The 19,687-nt window shown below is 37.0% G+C and overlaps 1 pseudogene; it reads left to right on the top strand.

Annotated features, from left to right (window-relative positions):
* The first annotated feature begins 18,632 nt into the window (after positions 1–18,632).
* LOC149224445 (calmodulin-like protein 3 pseudogene) lies at positions 18,633–19,579 on the top strand (annotated as a pseudogene).
* The last annotated feature ends 108 nt before the right edge of the window (positions 19,580–19,687 follow it).

Here is a 19,687-nt window from a genome sequence, read left to right as displayed (position 1 = left end):
GCATTTCTCCAAATTGGCACATAACGTGTGATGCCACAGTGTTTGGAGAACCTGTCAGATGTGGTGGAGGTGCTCTTCCCAACTATGGCTAAATATCAGGATGTCATCCAAGTATACCACTACAAATGAGTTGGTGAATGGTTGTAATATGTCATCCATTAGCCTCATGAAGGTTACAAAAGCATTCGTCAACCCGAAAGGCATAACCAACCATTCGAAAAAACCCTCCTTCGCTTTGAAGGCAGTCTTCCACACAATGAAGGGTTTGATTGGTACCTCGTGATATCTTGACTTCAAATCAATCTTGCTAAAATATTTTTCCCCCTTCAGTTGGTCCAGAAGGTCATCAATCTGTGGGATCAGGTACCTATTCCAGACAGTGATCTTGTTCAGCGCCCAATAGTCAATACAAAGTCTCCAAGTCCCATCATCCTTCTGTACCAACACGATCGGGCTCCCACAGGGCAATGAACTCAGTCGGATATGACCTTTCTGCAACTGCTCCTGAATCTGCCTCTTGATTTCATCGTTCTCCAGAATGGAGCGTCGATAGATTGGTGCATTGGGCAGCGGCACACCTAGGGTCAGATCAATCGAGTGCAGAGGAACCCCTGCAGGGGAGGTGAATATGTCCTCGTACTCCTCCACGACCTTGTCCATCTGTAGTTGTCATGCGGAAGGGCCATGTCTGGAGGTCGTGGCCACCATGTTCTTATTTCCTTGAGGGCTTATCATCAAGAAAACAAATTTCCTGGTTTTGGAAATGAGCTTACTGCATTGTTTTATAGTAACCAAAGAGATGGCGGTAGGCGGTGCTACCTCCAGTATCTTGTAGAACTTATTTCCGAAAGTAACAATAATAGCATGAGGCCTTGACTCATACATAGCATGTCACTTCCACAAGTATGGTTGGCCAAATAATACATCACAAACATCAAGGGGAGCAACATCACATAATACATCATTCGTGAAGGGCTTGATGTTGTATGGAAGGTGACACTGTTGGCTCACGCGAAGATCTCGTCCTTGGTGAAGCCACCCGATGGTGTACAGTTGTGGATGTGATGTGGTTGGTAAGCCCAGCCGCTTCACGACCTCTACATAAATGAGGTTTTTTTGGCTCCCGCTGTCGACAATTAACTGTAGTAGGGAGCCCTTTACCCACATCTGTGAGTGGAAGAGGCACTTCTCCTCCTCTAGATATTTGGGTTCCTCCTTCTGGATCTTCGTGATGGCAATGGTGGCATTGGGCTCCACATCAATAATATGCTTCCCTTTGTCATTCCCCTTATCGGGTTCTGACAAGAGTCGGAACATGCATCTAATTCCGAAGACATTAGCTTGGCCACCAGTGACTTCTTGGCCCGACACTCACTTGTGTTGTGAGTGGAGCTCTTATGGAACTCACACCACTTTCCCGTGTCCTTCTTCAGCTTCGCGGTGTTGTTCTTTGCTTGCAGCTTTGGTGGGTTGTCCTGGGCCACCCCGCTTTGGCTTTGTCCTTTGTTCAGCAGTTTGAGGGCGCCTTACCCTTGCTTCGGATTTGCAGATCCAAAGTCTCTCTTCTTCTGTTTAAACTTCTACTTGATCTTGACAGTGTACCGGTACGTCGTGTCAAACGAGGAGATGTCCAAGAACTCCATCTCATCTTGGATGTACCTGTGTAGGCAGTCACAGTATTTGAGTACCAAATGCAGCTCAGAATCCTTGATTCCAAACTTTGTGCGAAGGGTATGAAAAATATTGGTAAACTCTGGCATGTCTTGGTCCCTTCCTTGCCGCAGCATGGTCCACTTTATGTATTTATCCTCATAGCTTCTAATAGGGTAGTACTGCTCCTTGATGGCATTCCGGAATGAATTCCAAGTGGGTGCGTATGAAAACAGTGAGGTCGTACTTTCATCCTTCTGTTTGCATTCGGTTTCCCACTAGTCTTTGATGTGTGGGGTAGCTTTGAGAAGAGCGAAAGTAATCTTTTCCCGGCCGGAAAAATCATGAAAAAAAAATACCCTTCTAGCAGATTTAACCATTTATATACAGTGTTTGCATCTATCAGACCCTCAAATATGGGAATGTCAAAGTTAACTTGTACCTTAAAGGGTGTGGCGCTTCTAGAGTAGCTGCTGGAAGTAGATGTGTCACCCCTGGGCAACCGCTGAAGGATCTGGCAAAGTTGTCCATCATCGTGTTCCTTTGTCACTCGAGGGCCTCTTCAAGCAAGATTTTGATAGGATCTCCTGCCCCCTCGTGTTTCTTTTCATCCGCCATGGGAGGCTGTCGGGATTTGTGAGGATGGTCTTGCAAAGGTTCGAGCAGTTCAAGTCCTAACTCCTTATATCTCGACCTCGTTAGGGACATGCAAAGAAAAACAGAGAAAGAACAGACCGCTCTAATACCACTGATCTAGATTTAAACAGGAAAGAAAAAAACTACAGAGAACCATAAATACAGAGATGCAGCAGAAATAATACTTCATTTCATTAATGTAAAATACTGAAATATGCTTACAAACAGAAATGGAAATAAACTAGCTCGGACAATGGTAGCTTATGTCTGAGGAGAGATGTAGTGCCTACATGCCTCTGAACTGTCTTACAATGAGGCTCAAAGGCCTATTTATTGTTGAGAACAATGGAAAACCCTAAACATCGAAAAACCTAACCCTAGGAGATGAAGAGCCAAATTATGGGCCCCATTTTGGGTAAATTGGTACATCAACTTCCCGGGGTTGTAACTTTGGCATACGATCTCTGTTTGACGCGAAAAATACCTCGTTAGAAAGATATATATGAGGAATACAACTTTGGGATGAGTAACATCAATCCATGAACCCTTGCTACTCTTGGTTTTCCCAAAAAAAACGTCGTTTAGGGCCTCAAAACGGCTCCGGAAGTTCAGGACCTGAAAAACTGCTAAAAATAGTAAATTGTGCTACAATTAAGGAAACTAAAAAATTGAAAGAATCAATGGTGGGGGTCCAACTGGAATTGGTGGGTGGCCAATATCCACCTTGATCAAGATGTCATGAATAGAGGAATCTCTACAAAATTTCCCCATGTTGGTTCTTGAGACCACTCCAAATCAATTCCAAGATGCAAATCAGGATGGCTTCTCTAGATTGATTAATCATCACTATGGACCCAAGCATCACTCTCGAATCCCCGACCCTACCTTCGAACACCTCCCCTCAAGAGATAAACATGTATGATACCAGCAACCCCAAAGAATCCTCTGATGTTCCTCCTATTACCTCCTTATAACCCCTGAATTGGAATCCTCAAGAACCCTTAGAGAAATATTCTAAGTTGCCACACAATCATGATGGCACATAAGAAATGGATTTGGATTCCATGGACCTCCCAAGCATTGCTAAGGCATGGAAAGATAAAGACCCAAACTCGATCTCGGAGTATCAAGTCAAAATACTAAGCAAAGCCATTCTCAAATCAAGGTAGTAACCCAAAAGATTGTCAATAGGAAATATCAGTGCCTCAATTGCAAGTGCAATTATAGGTTTCTCAAAGACAAGTGGCTCGCTGAACATTCAACCTTCTCGACGATTCAAGAAACAAAAAATCCCTACGGATTTGTATGTAAGTTAATAGAAAAATGAGGTCAAGGATGCCAATCAGTAGATTTTGACAACCAATTTCAATATGGAGGCTTTGTTATCATCTAGAACTCTCAAGAGGTATCTGTCTTTTAAAAGTTGGCTTCCTTCAAAATTCTCACTATACAATTTCAGCTCATAGGATCATCATAAACTTATTTTATTTAAAATGTCTACGACCCTTCACTTCCCAGATACAAGATGCATTTTCTTAACTCCATCAAGCATCTTAGTCTTCTCATCTCCTCAACATCTTGGATCCTAGGGTGGATTGCAGTTTGATAAAATATTTAGAAGAAAGAAAAGGGTGGTGTTAGAAATCTAGAAACATAATCTAGCCTCTTCCAAGATGTCACGGCTTCTTCTCATTTAGTTGACCTTAAAACCATCAATGGTACTTATACTTGGAACAACCGCAGACGTGACTCCCAACAAATAACTTCATAACTAGATAGGTATCTCATATCTGAAATATCATGTCTAAGGAAATTTTCATGAAGGCCTCTATCGTCCCTACCCATGGCTCAAATCACTAGTTGATGAAATTAGACATCAAAATCAAGTCCCTCCCTAGAAATAGGCCTTTTTTCCTAGAGTGTTTTTGGCTCCAACATCTCAAATTACAAATCATCAAGGATTAGCGGGATTAACTAGCCATCTTGGAGGGATTGACAATGTTCCACCTACAAAGGAAGTTGAACCACATTAAATATCAACACAAAACTTATAATAAGGGAAATTTTGAGAACATCACTCAAGACAAATAGAACCTAGAAGCCTAAATGGAGTACATCCAACCGGAATCCATTCACCAAGGAAGATCAAATGACCTCATAAAAGAGGAATCATGTACTCTCCCTCTACTTGAAGAAATAAGGAAACAAGAAGAAATACTTGGGGAAAAAATATAGAACTAGATGGCTAAAGGAAGGAGAGTGAAATACTACTTTCTTCCACAATTTGATGCTTCAACATCAGCATCACAGTCGTATTTATTCCTTAAAAAATCAGACAAGCGTCAAAGTCTAGGATCATGAGGACATGGCTAATGTGTTAGTTTAATATTATAAAGATCTATTATCTTACCCAAAACCAAACCTCTCACAAGGTTATGCACAAAATAGTTCAAAGCATTCCACCTCTAGTCACCAAAGAGAAGAACACAGATCTATTAAGTGAGATATTTATTGAACACATAGGAGAGGTAGTAAAAATATATGCATCGGAATGGGGCACTTGGACCGAACCACTTCACCACTGACTTTACAGGCCTGCTGGTCAATAATCAAACATGATATCTTGAAAGAAGTGGAGGAATCAAGGAGATTGAAAACCATCTAGAAAGCTCTTGCCACTACTTCTTCACTTTAGTTCCTAAAAAGGACAAATTCCCACCTGGATTTTATCCCATTTCTCTTTGTAATGTAATCTATAAAGCAATCACCAAAATAATAGCCATTTTTCTCAAACCCACCTTGCCTCAACTCATTTGAATGGAACATAGTTATGTGGAGGGGAGTCAAATTATGGATGGTATAATGATTGCACATGAAACTATTCACTCTTTAAAATCCTCCAAGAAACCTGGCATGCTTCTAAGACTTTATCTCTCTAAGGAATTCAATAAAGTTGGAGCTATCTCTTGAGAATTCCCTGTGCCTTTGGCTTTGAATCTGGCTATAACTATTGGATTAGGGCCCTTATCTTAACAACCTTCTTCTCTTTTTGCTAAAGAGATCACCTATTGTACCCTTTTTGGCCTCTCACTATATTGGGAAAGGAAATTCGATGTCACCTTTCTCTTTATTATAGCAGCAGAGGGTCTTGACTAAGCATCCAAAGCGGAAAGTGAGGAGAAAAAAATCAAAGGATTGTGTCTATTTGGTGACAAACAACCTCTATCATGCCAATAATTTATGGATGATAGCTTAGGTATGGATTTTCCAAATATTCAATAAGCCAAAGGATTTTCTCAAATTCTGAAGGACTTATTTCTTTCCTCGGGTATGGAAGTAAACAAAGCTAAATCTCATATGTTTTTCTTTAAGATGCTTTTGGTTGGGCAGAAACATGTTGAAAAGACGTTTGGTTTCCAAATTAATGATTTTTTATCAAAATACTTAGGAGCACCACCTGTAGATAGTTCCCTAAAACTCCGATTTAGGTCAACTTCTGAGTGGCATAAATTTTGCATAGTGACTCTGATTGACGCACTTCTTGCGTCGTTGGAAAGATTTATGTGTGCATAATAGCATGAAATGGTGCTCCGCTAAAGCAGAAAAGTTTTACCCCCAAAAAGAGTCAATTTATGCCTCAAAACGCTCTTTAAAGTTGCTTACCTCGTTTTTCCAAACTAGGTCATGCCGGAAAAAACGGTCTCATGAGTTGATTCCTCCACGTTTTCCACTCCAAATGCATTGAAATGGATGACAAACATTATAATTATCCAATATGTATCACAACTCCCCATTTTGGGAGGCTTTTGGTCCCCAAATGCTTCTACTAAATGAGGTAAGGAAATTTTTCCTCCACCTTCTCTCTAGTGTACCATTTAGCTTTGCCTGAAAGTTGTCCCTCCAATCCAATATGTCAAAGGTTATGTTGTCCATGTCTTGTAGTTCTGGACCTCTTCTGCAAAATTGTATCTTTTTTCAACTTTGCCTCAACATCTAGTGCCAAATCCTCCACAGAATGTAGTACTTGTTCCTCTTCCTGATCTAGCACGGAAGGCTCATAGAGTTTTAGATTCTCTACATTCACAATTGAGTAAATGCGCATATATGGTGGTAAAATGAGTTGATATGCATTATCACCACCTTTTCTAGTATCTCAAAGGGACCAAAGCCTTGATTTTCTTACCAAGCCCATGCAACCTCTCCTCGTTCAAATGTAATCATACTCTATCTCCCACCTTGAATGACTTCTCTGTTTTGTGTTGATCATTCCCAGCCTTATACTTCTCCTGTGACTTTTGCAGTGTTTCTTGTACCTGTAGATGGATCTGCTTGATCTTCTCTACAAATTTTTTAGCCCTCAAAGCATCTCCTATAAGGTATTCCCCCACTCCTTGTTTCCCATACGTAATATCCAAAGGTGAACTGGTGGAAAATATCCAAAACAAGTCTCAAATGGGGACTTTCCTATAGAAGTGTGGACTGCTTTGTTGTAAGAATGTTATATATATACCATATTTTCAATCCCAAGTCTTCGGATACTTCTAGTTGTATACCCTCAAAAGTTGCACCAAAGTCCTATTGATTACTTATGTTTTCCCATCTGTCTATGGATGGAATGTTGTAGATATATTCAACTTTGTGTCCATACTCTCCCACAATGTAGCCCAGAATGCACTGAGAAAACTTGTATCCCTTTATGAAATGATGCTCCTTGGTATCCCAAAGTGCACCGAGACCTGTCCAAAGAACAAGTTTTTTCTTGCACGTTGATGGTCTTTTTAGAGGGCATCAGAACACACATCTTGTTGAACTTGTCAACTACCATGAATAGGTAGTCAGGTCCCTTCCTAGTTCGGTAAACCTCCCACAAAGTCCATGGAAATGCTTTCCCAAGGACAAGTAGGTATAGGTAAGGCATGATATAGACCCTGTTTCCTATTGCTAGGCTTGTTGGTACAATAAAGCGTGCATCCTCTTATGAACCTAGCTACACGCTCTTGCATCTTGGGCCAATACACATACCTCTACAAGTTAGCCATGTTCTTCCCCACACCAAAGTGCTCTGCAACCTTGGAGATGTGAGCCTCTTTGATCAGCTACAATCACTCACCTTTAGGAACACATAACTTATCCAACCTGTAGAGTAACCCATCCTAGATATGGTAGTCAACCGTGTTATCGCCATCATGCACATAATCTAAATTTACAACTGTTGATACACCTTCTTAAATTCCTCATCTTCTGAATATGCCTCTTGATATGCATCATGGGTGAATGGCTCCATATGCATAAGAGTCCCTAAAGCCGTTATTTTTGATGTGGGTGACCTTGAAAGAATGTCGGCCAATTTGTTTGTGCTTCCCTTCTTATACTTGATCACAAAATGAAATTGTTGTAAAAACCCCATCCACTTGTAATGCTTGGTTTGTTGTAGCTTACTCTAGGCCTGCAAGTACTGTAACGACTGGTGATCTGTATGGATTATTGTCTCCTTTCCCATCAGATGTTGCTTCCACTTCTTCACATCTTGCACCATGACATAGAGTTACGTGTCATAGGTAGGGTAGTTAAGGATTGCCCCAAGAAAACTTCAGAATGGTAGCATACAGGCCTTCCCCCTTGCATTAAGACAACTCCCATATCATACCCACTTGCATTTGTCTCCACTTCAAAGGGTAGTTGCAAGTTTGGCAATGCGAGAACTGGTTCTTGGCTTATCTTCTTCTTTGGCTCTTCAAAAGCTCTTTGTTGACCTTTTCCCCACTGGAAACTCTTGCCACTTGTTGTTATGGCATGGAGTGGTGTTGCTACTGCTGAAAATTATGTTATGAGCTTCCTCAAGTATTGTGTTTCCCCAGTGAAACTCTTGACCTCATAAACATTAGTACACAATGGCCATTTCATGATGGCCTCCATATTGAAAGGATCTATATTTAATTGTCCTCCACAGATCACATACCCCAGACACCCCAAAGATTGTTGCGCAAACTTGCACTTCTTGAGTTCTGCTAGCAGTTGATGCTTCTTCAATGTATCCAACACCTGCGTCAAATGTGACATATGCTCCTCCCAGGTAGCATTATATACCAATATATTATCCAAATAGACAATAACAAATGAATCTATAAAAATGTGCATTACATCATTCAATAATCTCATAAAGTTAGTTGGTGCATTACATAGGCCAATTGGAATAACTATACACTCATACAAACCTTGCTTGATTGTAAAGGTGATCTTCCAGGTATCTTTTTCTTTGACTCGAACTTGGTGATACCTAGACTTTAAGTCCAGCTTGGTGAAGTACTTTGCTTACTACAACTAATCTAGAAGATCATCTATCGTGGGCAGGGGGTATTTGTTCTTGAGTGTGATTTTGTTCAACGCCCTGTAATCTATACACATCCGCGAAGGCCCATCCTTATTTAGAACAATGATGATGGGTGACCCACATTGTGATGTACTCAGTCGAATGAAACCTATTCCAGTAGTTGCTACAATTGTTTCTTCACCTCAATCGCTTCTAAAACAGACTACCTCTACAACCCAATATTTGGCAATGGGGATTTTGGCAATAGTTGGATCTCATGCTCCACTTCTCTCTTAAGTGGTAACCCTTTAGGCTCTCGGAACACAACTTTGTATGCCCATAACAACTCCTCCAATTGTTGTTCTTGTTTCTTAGTACAGCCCTCCAGGGATTCCTTTCCTCTTATTGACTCCTCTTCAGACTAACTTTCTCTTAAGAATAATAAAACATACTTCTTGCCAGAATTGATCAATTTATTGGCTTCGTTAGCACTTACCAATGAGATTTTCTACATTCCTTTGTGTGCTTTTATGATGAATGATTTTCCATCCTTGATGAGACGGTACTGGTTATCTCTCCTCATGAATATTGCATCACAAATGTACGTGTATGGACTCCCAAGCACGGCTCCACATACATCAAGGGGAACCACATCTAGATCTACTTCATCAATAAAATTGGCATTGATAGCAAATATAATTTTACACTATTTTGTTACCTTCAGCTCTGTATCCTTATTTGCCCATCCCAGTGGATATGGGTTTGGATGATCACGAACTTCCAACCCCAAATTCTTGACCAACTCTGCTGCAATGAGATTTTCCTGTGATCCTGAGTCAAACATAACATCAAACTTTGTCTTCTTGACCTGTATCTTTATATGGAAGAGTTTGGTCATTTCCTTCTCTCCCTGTTGCTGGAGGCTACTTAGATTCACCTCCTTCTGTACTAACGTATAGAGGATCTTCTCATCCACATCCGAGCTTCTTTCAACTTGGTTGCTCGAATCAGTGGCCATGATATTCTTCTTCTTGTTATCTTTCTTATTCTTCTTCAGGTTTAGCTCTAGATGCAACTTCCAACATTTTTCCTATGTATGGCCATCGATGTTGCATTGGTTGTAGTGGTTGCTAGGATCTTTGCACTGGTGTGTTTTGGTTGTTGTCTTCTTATATTTCCCCCTTTTTTCTTACTCTTCCCCTCCTTAGAAGCTTCTTGTTGCTCATTTTGCTTTGATCCACTTGATTGCAGTCTCTTCAGGCCTATGTTCTCTAGGTATTGTGCTTGTACACAAGCCTCATCCACCGATTTGGGCTTAGATAGCATCACTTTCTCACGCTTATGGTTGTGCAGGCCCAACAAATACTTGAGGAGTACATATTGTTTCTTTGGATAGATACCCAACATTATAACCATCTTCCTGAATTCCATGGTTGACTTCTACAAGATTTTCCCCAGCTTTTGCCTAAAGTAATGCCACCAGATCCACTGGTCCTCCATGTACCCAGTGGGATAAAGTTGTGACTTAATGAGGGTTTTAAAATCCTCCCACTTAGTCACTGGAAGTTATCCCTCCAACCTCAGGATTTCCATGTGGCTCTCCCACCAAGTTAGTGCATGACCCTCTAATTTCAGTCGCGCGAATGGGATCTTTTTCCCTTCCTCGATTTATTGGACGGTGAAGTAAACTTCCAATTGCTGCAACCAGTGGTTCAGATTCAGAGCATCAATCTCATCGTGGTATGGGATTGATTCACAACACTCGAACCAGGTTGATATTTTCTGGGTTCTTTCTTCGAATGGTTCTTTGTGTCTTCACGAGTGCCTGATCCCCCTTATGATTTTTCCTCTTCATTCGATCCCCCATCTTTTCCAAATATACCCAGCTTATTTCTTAGGGCTACCATGAGGATGTTTACATTGCAGTTTATATCTGCGACTTGTTATTCAAGCCGTGAATACCTCACCTTAGGAAGATCATGAGGTTCGTTTATAGATTCATCAGACACGATTAGGGTTTTATGATTTTCGGCCCTGCCAATCTAGATCCCTTCAATCTCCACAAAATACCGAAAGAAACTTGATCTGATACCAAATGATCCGTAAATAGCCATGGATATTCCACAAGATAGTTTGTCACAATAGATTTGATAATATTATATTAAAAGTCTGAGATTCTACACTATTACAATTTTATTAAAACTTTAAGATTTGTAGATTTAATTGTAATTAGTGCATGCTTGTGAATAAAAATTATGAAGAAAAGTAGAGAATGATAAAATAAGCACACACACACAAACACAAAAACACCATATATGCTCTCTGGGAAACCCTTTCGGGAGAAAACCCAGATGGAAGGTGAGGCTCTCTTTCTTAGTCTGGAAATATGGCCGCAAGTACAAAGAAGTAATGCATGTGGCCGGTGGGATGCTACAGTGCACAAATCCTCTTTGTGTGCTTTACCTCCTATCTCTCATGGCTATCTTTTCTCAACTATGAAAAAAAATGCTCTCAAAAGAATGGAATGCATCTTCCTCTTAGTGGCCTAGTTATAACACAACTTGGTAGCCTAATAGTGGTTAATCTTGACTACATCAACTCTTAACTAAAGTTAAAATATAGAATATTCTAGATTATTTTAGATCATAATCGTGTGGATAGCCTCTTTTCCATGAATAATGGGGGTTGGCACAACATCCTCCCAAACTATAGGTATGAAAACAAGGTCAACTTTTGAGTGGCATAACTTTTTCATATAGAATTTGATTGGCGCGCTTCTTGTGCCATTAGAAAGATCTATGTGTGTAGAATAGCATGAAATTGTGTTCCGCCAAGGTGGAAAATCTTTAACCCAAAAAAATGTCATTTGATGCCTCAAAACGCTCCCAGAAGGTTTCAGACCCAATTTTACAAAACTGGGTCCTACCTGTAAAAATGGTCTTATGAGTTGATTCCTTCAGTTTTCCCACTCCAAATGTATCGATATGGATGACAAACAATATAATTATTCAATCTGGATCAACTGGCTAGATCTTCTGATCACTAAACTTGGCAAGAAGATTTGTCCTCCTCAAGCTGGTTCTATAGCATTTTCCCATTAATTATGCTATATTTTTATGGCTCCCTCATCCATTCTTAACTCAATCAAGATCTCGTGGCAGTATTTCCTATGGGAAGGATAAAAATTGGAAAAGAAATGGAGTATTGTAGCTTGGCATAAGATCTACAGACCCAAACTAAAGGGAGGTATGGGGCTAAGAGATCCTTCAAGTTTAGCTATGGCTCTGGGAGCCAAGATCTAGTGGCATTGGGTCCAAGGAGGTAAATACCTTTGGAAATGTATCTAGATGAGAAAATATGTAAATCACATTCATATTAGGGATCTCATAAGAATTCCCTTCTCCCAAAAAATCACCTCCATTTGCAATCTAGCAAAAAAAAAATGCATTTGATACAACACAACTTTTGGGAAATTTGCGATGGGAAAATATCCATGTTTTGGGAGGACTCGTGGTGACATCTCCTAAAATTCCAAAGGCCAAAATGACTTAAGGGATCTATGGCTCCACATGACATCCAGGTCCTTGACAAAGTTAAGGACTATTGGATGCCTCTAATTCAGATCAAACATGGAGGCAATAGTTAATTATCAGGGAATGGAATCCCAAGCACACAGAGGAGATTTGGTCAAACTTTTGGTAGAAGCTTCAACAAAGACTCATCTTCATATCCAACTTGGCTAATAAAATGTGATGGGATTACCAACGAAATTGTTCTTTTTTCATCTGTGAGGCTTATAACCTAGAAGCATGTTTCAAAGCATTTCCAAATAATTCCATCTAGAGATGCATATAATAGAGAAATATATGGCCAAAATTTTCCATCTTCCTATGGATCCTAGTTCAAGGGAAACCCTTAACTTGGGACAACATTTAGAAATGCAAGCATATGGGCCCCTCCCTATTTTTTTTATGCCTTCAAGAAGTTGAAAATGTGGAGCACCTCTTTAATAGTTTCCCATGTCCCAATCATCTATGGATCAATCTAGAAGCTAGCATGAAGAGACCAGACTATGATCTATATAATATCCCTCACACCATTAACAATTAGAGGGCTCAATCTTATAATAATCCTATCTTGAATCACATCTAGACACTCCTTCCATGCCTACTCCTTTGGGCTATTTTCAAATACATAAATTGTCACATATTCAAGAATCCCTCCCTCCTTCATGAGTTTCTTTAGATCACAATTAAAAAGAATGTAAAGGAATAAATTGCAATGAAGTCCTGTTCAGATCAAGACTGACGAACCTCAAGAAATGAGACATTGCTACTTTAGATTTGTTGTCCTACTTCAAGATTCATGATTTCCCCCTCTCTTCACCCTGCTACAATGCCTATTCCATCCTCCCCTAATTTTCAAAAGCTCATTTTTTTATGGTGCCTCAAAAGGTAACCCATGCAAGGCAACCTATAGAGGTATCTTCAGGGATCATTTGGGATCCCCTATCTACATGGATTCAGTCTTTATGGTATATAACAATAACAATGCAATATAATTGAAATCCCTGGAAGAGGGACTATTGATTGCCCAAACTCAAGGCTATACAAAAATTATGGTGGAGGGACATTCTCAACTCATTATAAACATGATATGAAAGATCCTACATGGTACCCAAATCATAAAAATATATCATAGTTGGAGACCTGAAAGACTACTCATACAAGTAGCATCGCTCCTTCCTTCCATTATGATGATCATCCCTAATCACATAAGAAGAATTGGAAATAAAATTAAAAATAAGTTATTGAATTAGGGATGTGTCTCATCAGCGTCGCAGATCTCCTCCTCATGCAAATCCTTTGAAGACTCTCCCCTCAAGCAAGAATGTTGGACCATAGCTAAATAGGACAAATCTCTTTGACCAGTGTCTTTCTATCTATTCCTTCATGCTCTTTGTGTGTATCTTTAGTTTGTAATTGGCTTAGGTGACCTAGTTTTTAGTTTTTATATCAACAAACATAAATATGTCCAATACTCTTTTGAAAAGATTAAGATTCTAACTCTAATATGATTTTCCAATTATAAACCAACTTAGAAGTCCATAAATTAATATGTATTTCATATTTTCATACAATACAAAATATTTATCTAAAAAACAATCAAATCTTCTATTTCAACTTAGCTATGCACTAAGCTTTATATACAATAAAATAAGTCAAATACTAATTTAGGAATGTTATTTTAAGAAATTTAACTAACTTTTCTGTTGGAATAAAAGGCTTCTTGTAACAACCAGCCAACAAAAACTAAAACTTGAAAAGAAAGCAAACTAAAAGTGGAAAAGAAAGCAAGCTGGAATAATTAAAATAGAAAGCAAAAAATAACAACAAACCGAAATTCAAAGAGAAGAATTTATTGATCTATAAGTTCTTATGATTTGAAACGAATTCAAGAAAGTGTCCAAGCAAGCAGGGTTTTATCGTATTATGTTGAATTGGAAAGATATAATACAGCAAAGAGTAACCCCGTAAAGTAGAAGATACTACGAAACTTGGGGAATCTCTTATATGCCTACAATGTTTCCCTGAAAATTTCCTTACAATAAAACCTACCACCTATCATACTGGGATAACCTTAAAATATATTATTTAAGCCTAAAAAGGCTCAGAAAACTATATATATTAAAAAAAAAAATTGAAGATTAGTGAATAAAACTAATCAAAAAATTCATGCGGACCGAGGCAAAAGGAAAAAAATTGCATTTAACCAGTGTGATGAATGAATGGACGAAAACTCAGCAAAAGTTGTGATGAATGAATGGACGAAAAACTACATTGGAAAAGACTTCTAAAAAATATAGGATAAAAATTCCATGTTACCATAAATAAAAGATGAAGCTAGTTATGGTTTACTTGCAAACAAAGGTTTGCAACAATCTGACATGCTAAAAAAATATATATATATAAATTAAAAGTAAATAATCTTTTACAAAGAAGTACATGTTTTTAAGGGTCATCCTTATTCAAGTTCTATATAAAAGTTTTATATAAAGTTGATATTATATATAGAGATATATGTCATACTTATTCAAATTATATATATATTATTCTACATACGTGTGAGAAAGAATCAAAATATTTTATGTATGACCAATATTGTAATTTTTTAATTGATATTTTCTTAAAATATGATGATGATTAATGTTCACAGGGACCAAATCTGTCTTATAAAGTTTTAAGAAAGAAAGAAATTACTTAAAATTATTTAGAATTTTACTTATGTGCTTAAAAAACATTAAGAGATGTGTTATAAGATCATAATGGTTTTGCTAACTTAAAAAGTTAGGAAGTTTGGTTGTGCCAAGTGTTACAACTTTTTTGAAACTAAGATCTAATATAGGTATATGTTGGATATTTTAAGAGAAAGTATTTTTCATCTTCAACCCTCTAGTGTCACAAAGGTGATAGACTCTCTCATCCCACAATGTTTTGGCAATTGATTAATTACAGTTTCATCATCGATCTCATAAGAATTTATTCTTATTTTTAAAATGTTTATTTTATTCTTTACACGAGGAAAGATATAGAGACATATTTTATCTTCTAGATTAGGATTGATCACCTCCTTATAATATCTTAGTTTCATTTTTCCTCTAATTCTATATGAGACCACAATTTCTACTGAAATTTTGATGTAGTAATATTTGTAATATTATTGTTGTTCTACAAAATGATATCTTCCTTTATTCCTTGATTGTTTAGGCAAGACTAGGTATCATTATACCATGCCCACTTGAGTCAGACTTGGTCTTGGTTAGATTTTTAGAGTAATTTAGGAAGCCTCTTGTCTTCCATGATTTTTAACTTGTTCTTATACATCAACTATCTAGTTGTAACCATGCTCTTAATGTGGGAAAGCTTCATTTTTATGAAAAATATAGAGTAGGGTGTATTTCCTTTAATTTTGAGATTATAAGCTATAAAATCCTTTTGGATTTTCTCTACCTTTTTCCATGCTTATGTAGAAATACTGCATTTCCAAACCTGGCATCCATATAAAATAATAAGAGTAACAAGAGTATCAAAAAATGTTTTTTAATCACATATTCAAATATTGTTATTTACAATTGTTTTCAAGCCCATAGTAAGTTTTCCACTCTCCATTTATCATTTTTTGAATATTAGAATTCTAGCTATATGAAGGAATTTCCCCCAAGTTGTAAATAGGGATGGTATCCCAATGTACTTTTAATAGTTCCTTTAATTTAACATATCATTGGTGGTTAATAGTTTCCTTATTTTAACATAACTAAAATGTTATATGAACCCAACATGAATAGGAAAAACAATCTTTTAATATAGAACATGAGTGAGACTACTTGCAAATCGATTCCAAACAACAAAACTCAAGAGGTTGGAGTTGGTGATGGTCCAAACAACAAAAATGGAGTTGGTGATGGGACTTGCTTTCATATTGCTTGTATCCTCCTACACTACAGGCATATGGGTAACGCCACCGTGAGACTACTTGCAAATCCATTCCAAACACCAAAACTCCACAGGCACTTGTGTATCACTAGTAATACCATATATCAATTCTATGTTAAGCACAAAAAGAATTATACATCTCCCTCATACTAAACAATAAAATTGCTCTAAACACAATCATTTATTTATATTTTAATTATAATTAACAATAAAATATTTCATTTATGTTCGATATTAAAATAATTAAACAGTAACAAAAATCTACATCACATCTAACTTATCAAAAGATATAAAAACTACTTATCCATATAATAACAATAATAAAACTTCCCTTTAACCTGCCCCTTCTATTCACTTTCCTTTCCTCTACCACAATACTCTTTTCGAGCCAGAAACAGTAACTCAAATCCACAACTGAAACTATCGCATATTTCACGATGACAAATCCTAAAAGTTAGGACTCATGAATTAAACACGATGTATTGAAAATCAATTTCTATAACCTAGAATTTATGAATTACCACATTGTGAAAATACAATCCATTAACCAAATATGTTATGACGTTAAGCCTACGTTTTCACTTTATTTTGCTGGAATTGGTTGTTAAAAATCAAATACATATGACGCTAAGTGTACGTTTTCACTTTATTCACTGAAGGGGATGTTACCAATGTGAAGTAAAAAGTAAAGATTATTATTTAAAATATATATATTTGTTTTATGTATAAATAAATTTAGAATTTTTAAATTATTTTAACCGATTTAATTTATTTTGAATTTATATAAATTTAATTTGGTCTTGGCAATGAATTATATTGGTTGGTTCCAAACAAATTAGCCAAAACTTCCTGTAATATAATTTTTATGAAAAAAAATTACTTAATTAACTTTAAGATATTAATTATTAATATTTAATATTTAATTATTAATTATTTTTAGTATTATTAATTATTAATTATTAATAATTTTAATTTTCAATTATTTATTATTTACTATTAATATTTTAATTATTAGTTATTAATATTATTTTTAATTATTAATATTTATATTTATATTGTTTATTTTTTTTTGTTAATTTATAGTGTTAAATAATAATAATAATATATAATTTATAAATAATAATAAAATTATTAATGTTAATATTTTTTAATGTTAGTAATAAATGTGGTTGATATATGTTTGTCTATTAATCACGTGAATTATTAATCTGGTTGCGCTAGTGCTAGATGTAATCTTTCCACCTATAAAATGTTATTATTACGGCCAATAGAAATTGTACACATTTATAATAGTTTAATTTCATTAAAGGTGAATTTCATTCTCAACGCCACAATAAAAATTAAACCTAACCTAATAAAATTTAAATTACAATTACAACAAATTTAGAACAAAATTTAACTCTAATTCATTGGATATATATATATATATATATATATATATATATATATATATAGCTTGAATTGTGTCATAAGATTGCTTTTGCTTTGCTAAGAGTTTGTCTTCCTTATATTTAAGGATACACGTCAATAGCGCAAAACCTAGAGGACTATGGCAAGAGTGAAATAGGGACTCTTACAGAGCACTAATGAGTAATTATATGTGGCTCGGTTTGCGTTGAAAAAAGGTGATGAGTCAACTTGCATTACACTTATTTTTTGTCCTGACAGTCATGGAAATTCCAGTCATATTTTGATAAAATATCGCAAGGATTTTTGTAAATTCAAGTTATAGTTGTCAAACTTCAAGGTTTTAGGTGCCCTAGAGGTCTTTGATGGTGTTGAATCCATTTCCACCATCAAAAACAAGGTTTTAGGTGCCCTAGAGGTTTTTGATGGTGCTGAATCCATTTCCACCATCAAAAACATGATTCAAACACTGCATCTACAAGATTTTTTGAATTTTTTTCCCCTGGATTCCTACCACTTTTGACCTTTCCTCCACTGAAAATAAATAGTATGCTATAAGACATTAATTGAGTGGGAGTTGTATATACCCACGTTAAATTTTAGCCTTGGCAAAATCCAAATATAAACATATACAGTTGCTGCTCAATTAATACGCTATAGCATGGTGAATATTTGTTGCTCAATTCCTCCGCCTCTCTAAAAGAATCTGATTTTTAACCTAGTTTAAAATATGATAAGTTATTGTATTTTATGATAATACTCAGACATGTAGCACGAACGTCGTGCTGGGATCCACGAAGCGTCCATGCCTGCGTACATTTGCTGACGTTTGGGATCCATGCGTTCTTTCCTTTACTCTCTTGGGCTCCACTAGTGCCCTTCCTTCCTTGTGCGGAGCCGTTGACTTCTGCGTGACTTCCATTTGTGTGTTTCCCAGAATCTTCTTTCGTCACACATCTCCCTTCAACACGGTTAGTTGGACCTGTCGCTGCGACGTCCCCCACTTGAGCGGAAGCAGCGCGCAACCCGTACCAGAAGCTTCTTCATAATTTCATTTACCCAGTTTTCCTAACGCCGTCAATGGCCACAAGAAGCGGAATGAGTTTGCTATTGCGCCCCTGTTACCTCGAAGGAGAGCCCAGGAGCCCATATCGCGTATGATATAATGCTGGGCCTTTTCCTATATATTGGGAAATCTACCATTGCATTTTTCATTACTTCTCGCAATAGCTGCTCCGGATAATTTACAGCATTAATGGCGCTTTCTATTGAAATCGACGAGCTTCGCAGACTATATGAAACGATCGATGAAAATTGTGACGGCAGGCTGACTGTAAATGAAATGACTCGCTCCCTGTGTCGGATCGGAATCGATATTTCAGAAGAAGACTTAAAATGTCTGGTTGCACCAATATCTCAGAGCGCAGACGGTACCTTGACATTTGATGAATTTGTTGGACTGTATCAGTTTCTTCTTGAGGATACCAGATCAGAAGATGAATTGAGCAATGGGGATGGGTGTGAGGATTTAATGGAGGCTTTCAAGGTCTATGATATGAATAATGACGGCTTCATATCTTCCACCGAGCTTCAACGGGTGCTCTGTAATCTGGGATTCATGGAGGGGGGAAATCTGGAAAACTGCCAGAAGATGATATGTACATATGATTCGGACTCCAACGGGCTACTGGACTTTCTTGAATTCAAGAATATGATGATCTGTAAAGTCCCTGTTGATCCTCAGAGGTCTTAGAGTCTTCGGCTCCATATTGTGAACCAGGATTAACTCTACTCTCTGCTCATCTGAATTTGGAAATGTTTATTCTCATTGAATTGAATTTCCACCTTCACAACTTTGCTCAAATCTGCTGGAGCACAAATGTAATAATTAAGTGTATTCTTTCATTTTTAATTAAGTGTATTCTTTCATTTTTATATATTTTTCTCTAGGATTTTGCAACTTCATAAAGATGTTTAAAGTGTAATCCATTGCAATGAATTTACTCATTAGCTTAGCATGCATCTTGCCCAAAGATGTTTAAAGTGTAATCCATTGCAATGAATTTACCCATTAGCTTAGCATGCATCTTGCCCAATGATCTAATTTTGTCCTTTTTCTTTCTTTGTTTATCCAATTTCAAATTTTACCCTCACATATATACATTTCTTTTTAGCTTAGTGCATTTCTTTT

This window comes from Pinus tabuliformis, chromosome Q (assembly GCF_031772625.1).
Source record: "Pinus tabuliformis cultivar Carrire ecotype Pingquan chromosome Q, CPIR1, whole genome shotgun sequence".
Taxonomy (NCBI): domain Eukaryota; kingdom Viridiplantae; phylum Streptophyta; class Pinopsida; order Pinales; family Pinaceae; genus Pinus; species Pinus tabuliformis.
This window is presented reverse-complemented; position numbering and strand designations above follow the sequence as displayed.